The sequence below is a fragment of the Podarcis cretensis genome (assembly GCF_951804945.1).
Source record: "Podarcis cretensis genome assembly, chromosome: 5".
Lineage (NCBI taxonomy): Eukaryota > Metazoa > Chordata > Lepidosauria > Squamata > Lacertidae > Podarcis > Podarcis cretensis.
In genome coordinates this window covers 16,619,094-16,629,577 of record NC_137174.1, presented here as the reverse complement: position 1 = coordinate 16,629,577, position 10,484 = coordinate 16,619,094, and the positions used below count along the sequence as shown (strand labels likewise).

The 10,484-nt window shown below is 46.9% G+C and overlaps 1 long non-coding RNA gene across 1 annotated transcript; it reads left to right on the top strand.

Annotated features, from left to right (window-relative positions):
- Positions 1 to 4,401: 4,401 nt before the first annotated feature.
- Positions 4,402 to 5,909, top strand: LOC307215625. Its single transcript, XR_013838595.1, has 2 exons — positions 4,402 to 4,546; positions 4,692 to 5,909. It is a non-coding gene; the product is annotated as an uncharacterized lncRNA (long non-coding RNA).
- The last annotated feature ends 4,575 nt before the right edge of the window (positions 5,910 to 10,484 follow it).

Here is a 10,484-nt window from a genome sequence, read left to right as displayed (position 1 = left end):
CCGGCGAATTTAGAATGATACACAACCTGTCCTATCCCAAAGGAACCTCGGTTAATGACGCCATTCCCCAAGAGATGTGCACGGTGAAGTATTCGTCTTTCGATCAAGCTGTGCGGTTGGTGCGGAGCTTTGGCAGGGGCGCCTTTTTGGCAAAATGCGACATTGAGTCAGCGTTTCGCTTACTTCCGGTTCATCCGGAAGACTACCGCTGGTTGGGTTTCAAATTCCAGGGAGCTTACTTCATTGACAAAGCTATGCCCATGGGTTGTTCTATTGCCTGTGCTGCATTTGAGACTTTCAGCACATTCTTGGAATGGGCCCTAAAGTTTAGAACAGGCTCTCTAGGGGTGGGTCATTATCTCGATGATTTTATTTTGGTGGCAAGTGATGCAGGGGAGTGCAGGTCCCTCCTCCTGGCCTTCGAGTCCTTAGCTAGGGAGCTGGGGGTCCCTCTGGCAAGCGAGAAGACCGAGGGTCCGGTCACTACCATGACCTACCTGGGCATTGAACTTGATACCGTAGCCCAAACCTCGCGCTTACCGGCGGAAAAATTGGTTACCTTAAGAGAGCTTATCGGCCAAATGCTGCCCCTAAAGAAGGTCACCTTGAGGCAAATTCAATCCCTCCTGGGGCACCTCAACTTTGCCTGCCGTGTAATTTCCCCCGGTCGTCCTTTTTGCGGCCGCCTAGCAAAGCTGTCCACGGGCTTACGGTCACCCCACCATAGGGTACGCCTTTCCAAGGCAGTAAAGTCGGACCTCCTTGTTTGGTTGCAATTCCTGGATGGTTTCAACGGCATATCGCTTTGGCAGGATAGTTTGGCGCTGCAGTCTGATTTCCAAATACATTCGGATGCGGCTGGGTCCTTAGGTTTTGGGGTCTACTTCAGGGGCCAGTGGTGTGCCCAGCACTGGCCTCCCTCCTGGCAAGGCAAACCGATACTACGTGACCTGACATTCTTAGAATTCTTTCCCATCGTTGTTGCAATTCATTTATGGGAAGACCAGTTCAAAAACCATAGAGTGTGCTTTTGGACGGACAATCTATCGGTCGTGTCAGTTTTGAATAAACAGTCATCACGCTCACCCAGAGTAGCGTCCCTTTTACGGTACTTTGTCCTTACCTGCTTGCGCTTGAACCTTCACGCTTCAGCCAAGTTTGTCCCTGGTATTGATAATAACATCGCGGATGCTTTATCTCGTTTCCAGATGGAGCGCTTTCGCTCATTGGCGCCGGATGCGCAGCAGCAGCCGCAACCATTCCCGGAGCACCTCTGGAATATTGGCAACGAGAAGCAATAAAGGGAGTATTGTCTGCGCTAGCGCCCTCTACCCTGAGATCGTATAATAAGGCATGGCTAGACTTCACATCCTTCCGCATCAGAAAGGGACGGTCCAAGCCAGGCAGGCCACCGTCCAAGTCTGAAGTCATAGAGTATTTGGTCCATCTTAGAGATCTTGGCCGGGCCCCCAAAACCCTCAATATTCATTCAGCGGCTATATCCTTCTTTTCTAAAACTCTATTTTCGGCGGATCCCTGTTCGCATTTCGTGGTGCGTAAGATGCTTGAGGGCTGGCGCAGGGCCAGGCCTCAAGGCCGGGACAGAAGAAGGCCAATAACTTTAGATATACTCACCCAAATCCGTAGGAAGCTCAGGGCCCTGTGTTGGTCAAGATATGAAGCAAGATTATTTTCAGCAGCGTTTTCTTTTGCATTTTTTGGCGCCCTACGCATAGGCGAAGTGGTCTGTGAGGACCGCGCAGCCTCTAGGGGACTATTGCTGGAGGACGTAACTGTGGGTAGCTCGCATGTAATGTTAAAAATCCGTAGTTCTAAGACTGATCAGCTTGGCAACGGAGCCTTGGTTCGCCTTCAGGCGACTCAAAAGGCGGGCCCTTGCCCTGTAAAGGATGCTAGAAAATACCTGTGTGTAAGACCAGAATCTCGGGGCCCCTTTTTCTTGCATTCCGACGGTTCCTCCCTCTCAAAGCAGCAGTTCACCAGGGTCTTGCGCAAAGCAATTGCCGCCATTGGGCTTCCCCAAGAGGAGTACGCCGCGCACTCCTTTCGCATTGGAGCAGCGACCACCGCCGCCCATATGGGCTTACCGGCGGAAAGAATTATGGACATGGGTCGATGGAAATCTAACGCATACCAGGGTTATATCCGTAAGCCCTTCTAAATTCCCCTCAGCTTTCTCCCCGGGCACTCCTCCTGATCCGGTTCTCCGATTCTCTCTTTTCAGGTACTGGTGTGGTTCGACTGTGGATCCTCGGCCACAGCATCGTATATTGGGCTAAGCGGCGCGCCGAACAAAGGGGCTGGGATAAGGAGCTATGGCTACCCAGCAGGGTCAAATTGTCATGGATCACTAGGAGGGGTATGCGTTGGGAAGAGTTTTTCCCAGTCGTATCCAGAAAAATCGCTGCCGAGGGCCCACCCAGTGCCATGGTCATCCAGCTGGGCGAGAACGACTTGGCGTATAGGAAAGGGGTGGACTTGATATGGAACATTATCAATGACTTGGAATTGTTGAGGGCATCCCATGAAAACATTACAATAATTTGGTCTTCTTTGCTGGAAAGGCGATGTTGGCGGGATGCAGAGAAACCCGTGGCTGTGAATAAAGCCAGGAGGATTGTGGAGCGCACGGTGGCTGGTAGAGTGGCCGCATGGGGCGGTCGGGTCATTCAGCACCCATGCATACGGTTTGACAAGGAAATGCTTTATCGCTGGGATGGCGTGCATCTATCTGATGCTGGCAATGATATTTGGTTGGCAGATATTTTTCAAGGCATTAGGGATTGGTTACAGGTCTGCGGGTATTGGCGGCGAGCCGGCTTGCGGCTCGGTGGCGGTAGGCATTGGCCGGGGTATTATCATGCAGATGAGGTTGGGGGGGAGGAACGCCATCACCTCCCCCAATGCTTGAAGGGTAGTTCGTTAAAGGACTCCGAGGGGCGACGCCTCGTCCGAAACCTACGGAGGCTAGGGCCTAAAGCGCGCCCCCGAGCGGTAACCCCTCGGGGAGCGCCCAGGGATATGCATCTCGGGTGGCTCCCCCTGTTGGTGTTTAACCCTTCCCGGTCAGACCGGATAGTCGGTTAGGGCCAATGCCTAAAGCCAATACCCTTCTTTCCTGTAATCAATAAAGTTGTGGCCATTTTCGCCCATTAACCTAAAACTCTGTGTCCGTTGTCTTCATTTATTCCACCTGTGGGGGGGAGGGAATAGCCACACAATGCCCCTTCCGATCTTCAGGAGGAGGGGGGGTTGTGGGATCACGACCCCGCCCACACTCACTCTGCGAGGCTGGCGTCAGCCTCGCAGGAGACTGGGATTCACCCAATTAGCATACCCTGTGGCGCCAGCCAATTGGCTGGCGGCAGGGGCGGGCCTTCCTAGGGCCACTTAAGGTCAGGGCAGCCCCTGGCTCGCCCCCTTTCTTCCCTGGAGACGACGCAGTTTCCCACCCACCCGCCCTTTAGGTTTTGCCACTGACCTTGCTATGGGCTTCGGCTGGTCGCCGCAAGGGGCCTGGTAGGAGTTTTTCCATTTGGCTAATTGGCTGGTTTTGTGAGCCACTTGGTTTTTTCGCCTACCTCGTAGCAAATCGTCACAACTCCCTCGGTTTTGGCGGTAGGCATTGGCCGGGGTATTATCATGCAGATGAGGTTGGGGGGGAGGAACGCCATCACCTCCCCCAATGCTTGAAGGGTAGTTCGTTAAAGGACTCCGAGGGGCGACGCCTCGTCCGAAACCTACGGAGGCTAGGGCCTAAAGCGCGCCCCCGAGCGGTAACCCCTCGGGGAGCGCCCAGGGATATGCATCTCGGGTGGCTCCCCCTGTTGGTGTTTAACCCTTCCCGGTCAGACCGGATAGTCGGTTAGGGCCAATGCCTAAAGCCAATACCCTTCTTTCCTGTAATCAATAAAGTTGTGGCCATTTTCGCCCATTAACCTAAAACTCTGTGTCCGTTGTCTTCATTTATTCCACCTGTGGGGGGGAGGGAATAGCCACACAATCAGTGCATTACCCATCCCTTAATAATTCCCCACTAAAAATAAATGTCTGTTAGATGTCTATGATATTCTATTGGAACTGAAGGGAAATGACAGTACATATAAGAGAAAGCGGGAACATCTTTCAGAAAGGACCTTGGCCACAGACGAATGAGCATTTATTTGCAGAAATTGTCCTCCAGGACAATTCACAAGGGCAGGGGTACCATCTCCTGGGGGCTAAGCTCTTTTAGGACCCCCAATAATTTGGGGGGAATGTGCCCCTCTCGTGACAACAGCATCAGAGGAGGAGGAGCTGCCAGCCATAGAAGACATGCTGGCACCACATTCGGTCCTGGCTCATCCTGACATCAGAACATCACACACACACACACACACACACACACACACACTTTGTGTGCAACGCTGCCCCCAATCTTCAGCGCAAGCTGGCATGCCTGCACCAGGACTTGCAGCCGAACCCTCTTCTGGAGCATCTAAGGGGAAGAGGAGGAGGAGTTACAAGAAGGATTCTCACTCTCAGGGTAAGATTTCTAAGACCTTTGCCTGAGTGCAAGAGTCCTCCTTGCCTGAGATGTTCCAAACAAGTCAGGCTGCTGGGTTGAGCAGATCACTGTTGTTGTTGTTGTTGTTGTTGTTGTTGTTGTTGTTGTTGTTGTTGTTTTCTAGAAAAAGAGGAGCTGGAACTCACCATGAATGCCTCCCTTGTTCTCTTATTATGGCAATGGAGCCCACCTGACAGGTGCTGGAACAGAGTTCTGGCTGGGGGGGAAAGCCCTGGCTAGAATCCTTTTGCTGATGGAGCCAGTGACTACGGTATTATATTCCTTGGAGGGTCCAGCAAAACTGGAAATGGATTAGTATTTGTTGAATTTGTCCTGCTGAGCTCCTTCGTCTCTTAGCTGAACTTGACACATCTGGACATAGGGAGGATACTTGTGATTTCAGCCATTCAAAAGAAGCTTGGTGGGCATAGGGTACCCAGAGGGGCAAATGAAGATGGCTGGAGTCCAGGCAGTAACATAGGAAGATCAGGAGGAAGCAGAGGAAACACTGTTTTAGAAAGTCATGCTTCCATCCATCCTTACTGTACCTATATAAAGGAGCTTCCCTCTAGAGTTGTCAAGCATCGATTATGGCTCAGCTGTTTAGATTTGATTGAATGAGACAAGGATAACACCTTGGAATACAACGCTCTGCAGGGTTGAGTCTCACTATCTAGTCGTGTTCTATAGGTCATAAGGCTCAACATGAACCAGGATCAGGTTCAGCTTCCACCCATATGCTATGCCTTCCTTGGAGGAGAGGAAAACAATCGACTTGGGGACACTGTTTCAGTGAGGGTGAAACCTACCCTTCATGCTTGATGCTTAGTGGCCTGAATTTGACCATTGGGAACCGCATAGTTGGTTGCACTGTGTCTCCATGTGCAGAGCACACAGTCCTACTGCAACACTTATGGGCCTCATTTTTACCCAGGCATTTTTGCTAATGTTCAATGCAAAATAAATAAGAGTGGTGTTTCTTATAGTGGTAGGGTCACCAATGTACAGACATGTCTCGAAGATGCTGAAACACTGGACGTTGGCGGTTTTGCAAACAGAAGGAGGAAGCCAAAGATGAACCCAGCTTGAAAGTTTGTGCAATGGGGAATACCGGAGTATCTCCTCTGGTGGGGAAGTGAGTGAACTGTGAGAGGAAGTATATGGTATGGAGGCAAATGTTGGTGAGGTGGAAATATGGGATTGGACAGAAGAGGGGAATTCAGGGTTGGAGCAAGATTCCTCTAGCCTCCAGGCCCTAGTTCCTAGTGATAGAAGTTATACAATTCATGAAAGTCCTTGTGTACCAGGAAGTTAATAAATACATCTAAAGAATTGTTCTTCACCATGTGAGAAAAGTGTCTGTGTGGGGAAGGGAGTGAATGGGGAAATTGCAAAAGCCAATCTCATAATAAACATTTTCTGTCTCGAAAGCCAAGCTTCAGAGTAAGTATTTCTAGAAAAGCAAGTACTAACGCTGCACTTTTAGGTGTCAGTAAATTCATTATTGTATTAACTAGGCCTAAATTATTAAACCTTAATGATGTGGGTTCTCTGAATGTGCTGGGCTTCATTTTCCCACACAGAATCAATGTTAAACATTACAGTATAAATTAAGTAATACTTTACCCTGGCATACTGCTGCTTTGAATCGAGTTAGCCCAGGAAGATGTATATATTTGCGACTACAGGCTCTCTCTGGCCTCCTAGCAAGGATGGTATAGTTTATTGTAACAAATGATCACCAGACCCGTAATGACTTAAATGATGCATCCATTTTTGCCAGGGAAAATGTACGAGCGGCGACGCTGCGCCGCTTACGGCGATGAGGAGCAAACAGAGATCTCATACTATAAACATAATTTCCATGGAAGCCTGGGGGGCCATCTCCCTTTACAGGGTTTAAAAGCATGACGCATATCACAAAACATTTTAGGGCGGTTAAATTAATAGAACATAGATTCAGGCAAAAATTTGAAAAGGATAATTTTAACCGGATTTGGGCTTTAATCCTCTTTACATTTTAAAGAGAATTCTGAACGGCACAAAAGAGAGACGGAGGAGCCCATGGAATAGCTCTCTCTTTAGTCATGTGAGGGCTGTACCGGAGAGCAACCTTTTGCACAGCAACCCCATCATTACCCAATAACTTTGTATTTTAGTTCTCTGCCAGAAAGAGGTCCGCCCTGCAGTGGGAATGTGCATGGGGAAATTGCTCAGTGGGGAAAAACACCTGCCCCTACCTAACCATTGAAGTGTATTTATAGAAATAGTGCAGGCCTGGACATGTCCACTCAGAAGTAAGTCCCACTGAATTCAGTGGGGCTTCCTGCCAAGCAAAGGGATATGGTAAGCAATGCACAGGCTAATTTAGGTCTCCTCATTTGGCCCCCATTTTGACCAAGCTAGGTCTACCCATCCCACACCTGCTGTCGTATTTGATGCCAGGAGTTGAGGTGGGTAAGGACATGGCTTGAGCTGAAAGGGAGCTTGCAGGAACTGCCTGACACCTGCTACAACCTGTGCACTCCAATGATCAGCTGATCTGCGAAGAAGAAGAAGAAGAAGAAGAGGAGGAGGAGGAGGAGGAGGAGGAGGAGGAGGAGGAGGAGGAGTTTGGACTTGATATCCCACCTTTCACTCCCCTTAAGGAGTCTCAAAGTGGCTAACAATCTCCTCACCCTTCCTCCCCCACAACAAACACTCTGTGAGGTGAGTGAGGCTGAGAGACTTCAGAGAAGTGTGACTGGCCCAAGGTCACCCAGCAGCTGCATGTGGAGGAGTGGGGAAGCGAACCCAGTTCACCAGATTGCGAGTCCACCGCTCTTAACCACTACACTTTGCTGGCTCCCATATTGGTTTTCTGCCACTGACATTTGTTTAGAATCTCCTGAATATTTTTATTTTTTTTTGCAAAGGACTTGATTTTTTTATTTATAGCTTGTGGAGCCAGCTGCACTGGGCTTTGGACAACCCATCAGCTCTTTGTTGGGCTTGCAGAGTGCTATGCACCGGGACCCGATTTTGGGTGGTTCCCTCATACAGGGCACCGAGCCAAGGGGATGCAAAATCGAGATGATCCATAATTGAGAATATCCATTTGGGGGCACCCAATATTGGCCTTGCGCAGGGCACCATTTTACAAAAGATTACCAAAGTCCACCTTTGCCTGCATGGTTTAATTTCAAGCCAGGCAGGCAAAAATGGGTCACTTGGCATCAGGTTATTGACAGGTGGGCAGCCCTACCCACTTGTCAAACTTGACCTATGAGGGGCGGGGGAGAGAACAATTGGGCCCACTGGCCAGGTCCAATTCCTCACTCTTGATACAGGGCATCAGCCTTGTTGAGATCACTGGTCCAACTTTCTGTCCTGATTGAAAGCAGATCTCCAAGTTTGTGGTCCCACATCTTTTCCAGCCCTTAGTACTCAACATCCTTTTTTCACTGGCAATGCCAGGTTCTGAAGCTAGCAACCTCTGTGTGCAACACATTTGCCTTATCACTGAGCAATGGAAATCCATTGGAAATTTTAAAAAGCTTTGTTTTCTTGTTCTCCACCGGCTTTGCCTGTTACTCACTCAAAGGGTAGTTGACGTTTGCTTATCTCGCTTTTCCATGTGAATTATAAACGACTGGTTTGCCTTGAATCCAAATCATTTGTATATGGGTAACAGCAGGACACGCCAGATGTCTTCAGACTTAACAATTATTTTTTTAAACTTACAGAACACAGGCTAACAATTTTAACTCATAAGAGGAACATAAACATTAACTGAATAATGGCTTGATTGCTGTTTATCTTGGCCAGAATTGCTCAGGACTTTTGAGGCCTTAGCAGACCCAAGGTCTTTCTCACGTATTGCATCCAAAAGTGAAATCATTCACTTCTTTTCCTCTCACATGATCCGCTAAGCTGAAGTCTTCTGAGCTTGCCTCTCTAAGAGGCAGTACACAACAATATCTATGAGATTTGTTCATGGATAAATCAATAACTATATCATTCTCAAAGTCAACAAGGCGTGGACCATGGAAATAGTTTTTCCAACATTGTTTTCTTTGGGTACTTGTAGACATTCTAGGGCTGGCTGTAGATTCTTACCTTCCAACATTTCTCCAATGAAAATAGGGATGTCCTATTCAGTTGTTGTTGTTGTTGTACTATTTATACCTCACCCATCTGGCTGGGTTGCCCCAGCCACTCAAGGCGGCTTCCAACATATATAAAAACATTACAAAACATTAATCGTTTAAAAACTTCCCTAGATAAGAGGAATATTAACAGATTGGCTACAGTATCACCAATTAAATGATGTTTTTAAAGTAGATAAAAAAGACGGTTTGACACAGAAAGATCGAGATTTGAAAACTGATCTGTTGGAAAATAAGGTGAAAATACTATCAAAAGTGTACAAACTATTGTTGGAATGGTATACGAAAGATGAAGAAGTCAAGGCAGTGATGATACACTGAGCTAGAGATTTTGGGTATAATATTTAACTTTCATCATGGGAAAAGTTGTGGAAAGAGGAAATAAAATTTACAGCATGCTGTTTGTTGAAAGAAAATTATATGAATATGATGTACACCAAGTAAAATTGCAAAATTGTATCAAATATGTGTTGGAAATGTAAAGAGAGAGAAGGTACATTTTATCATATGTGGTGGTCATGTTTTAAGGTAAAAGACTTCTGTGGGAAGTGATTTATAACAAATTAAAGAAATTTTTTTAAAATACATTCGTTAACAAGCCAGAAGCCTTTCTTTTAGGTTTAATAGGTGAAGAAATACCAAAAGAAGCTAAAAGACTTTTTATGTATGCAGCGATGGTGGCAAGAGTGCTACTAGCCCAAAAATGGAAAGAAGAAGAATTACCAACAAAGGAAGAATGGCAGACAAAACTAATGGAATATGCGGAAATGGCGAAGCTGATGGGGAAGATCAGAAACCTAGAGGATCAAGTATTTGTTAGAGACTGGAGTACATTTGTAGTTTACTTAAAAAACCACTGTAAACACTTAAAATCATTGGTAGCATTGGAATGACATTTTTAATGTGAAATTGATTATGTTAATTAGGGATATACAATAGTTGGATAAAGCATAGGATGCAGAAAAAATAAACTTTTAGTATATGAACCCATGGGAGGTGGGGGGAGGAAGACTGAAGGTTCAGAGAACCTTGTAATTCGATGTTTGAACTTGTGAGAGATAAAGTGTATAAAGATGTGAAAACCTAATATATATAGATTTTTAACTTCCCTATACAGGGCTGCCTTCAGATGTCTTCTAAAGGTTGTATTATTACTTATCTCCTGGGCTTGGGGGGGGGGGTCACATAACTCTATACCCTCCATCATTTCTCCAGTGAAAATAAGGACGTTCTGGGATCAAATCAGAAACTGGGACGGCTTCTGTAAGTCTGGGACTGTCTCTGGAAAATAGGTACACTTGGGAAGTCTGAGATTTGAGGAGGTCTTCAGCAAAGTACTGAGTCCTAGGTAAGTCCAAGGCATTTTGCTTCCTAAGGTGGAACAGGAAATTGAACCTTCTACCCCAAGTCAAGGAACGTAAGGCTACCTATTATTTTTTTTTACAACTTAGATGGAAAAATTGTGAGTAAGTACACACCATAACAATAAATTAAGCAATTGCCCATTTGCTCCCCATTCATGACACCGAAATTTAACTGCCTAATGGTCTGAGAGCATTCTTACATTGATGGATCATCTCAGGGTTACTTGGCAGTGGTGGCAGTTCCAAGGTTGGCAGCTGCCATTTTTAATTTCCCACAGTGCCCCAGAGCATCCAATATAGGGACACTCCAGGGCAAATTAAAATGGAATCCTAAACTGGGACCCTAAAATAGTTGCTCTAGAGTGTCGTGTGCTTATGCCAGGCCTATATTCTTCTACCTGGCTC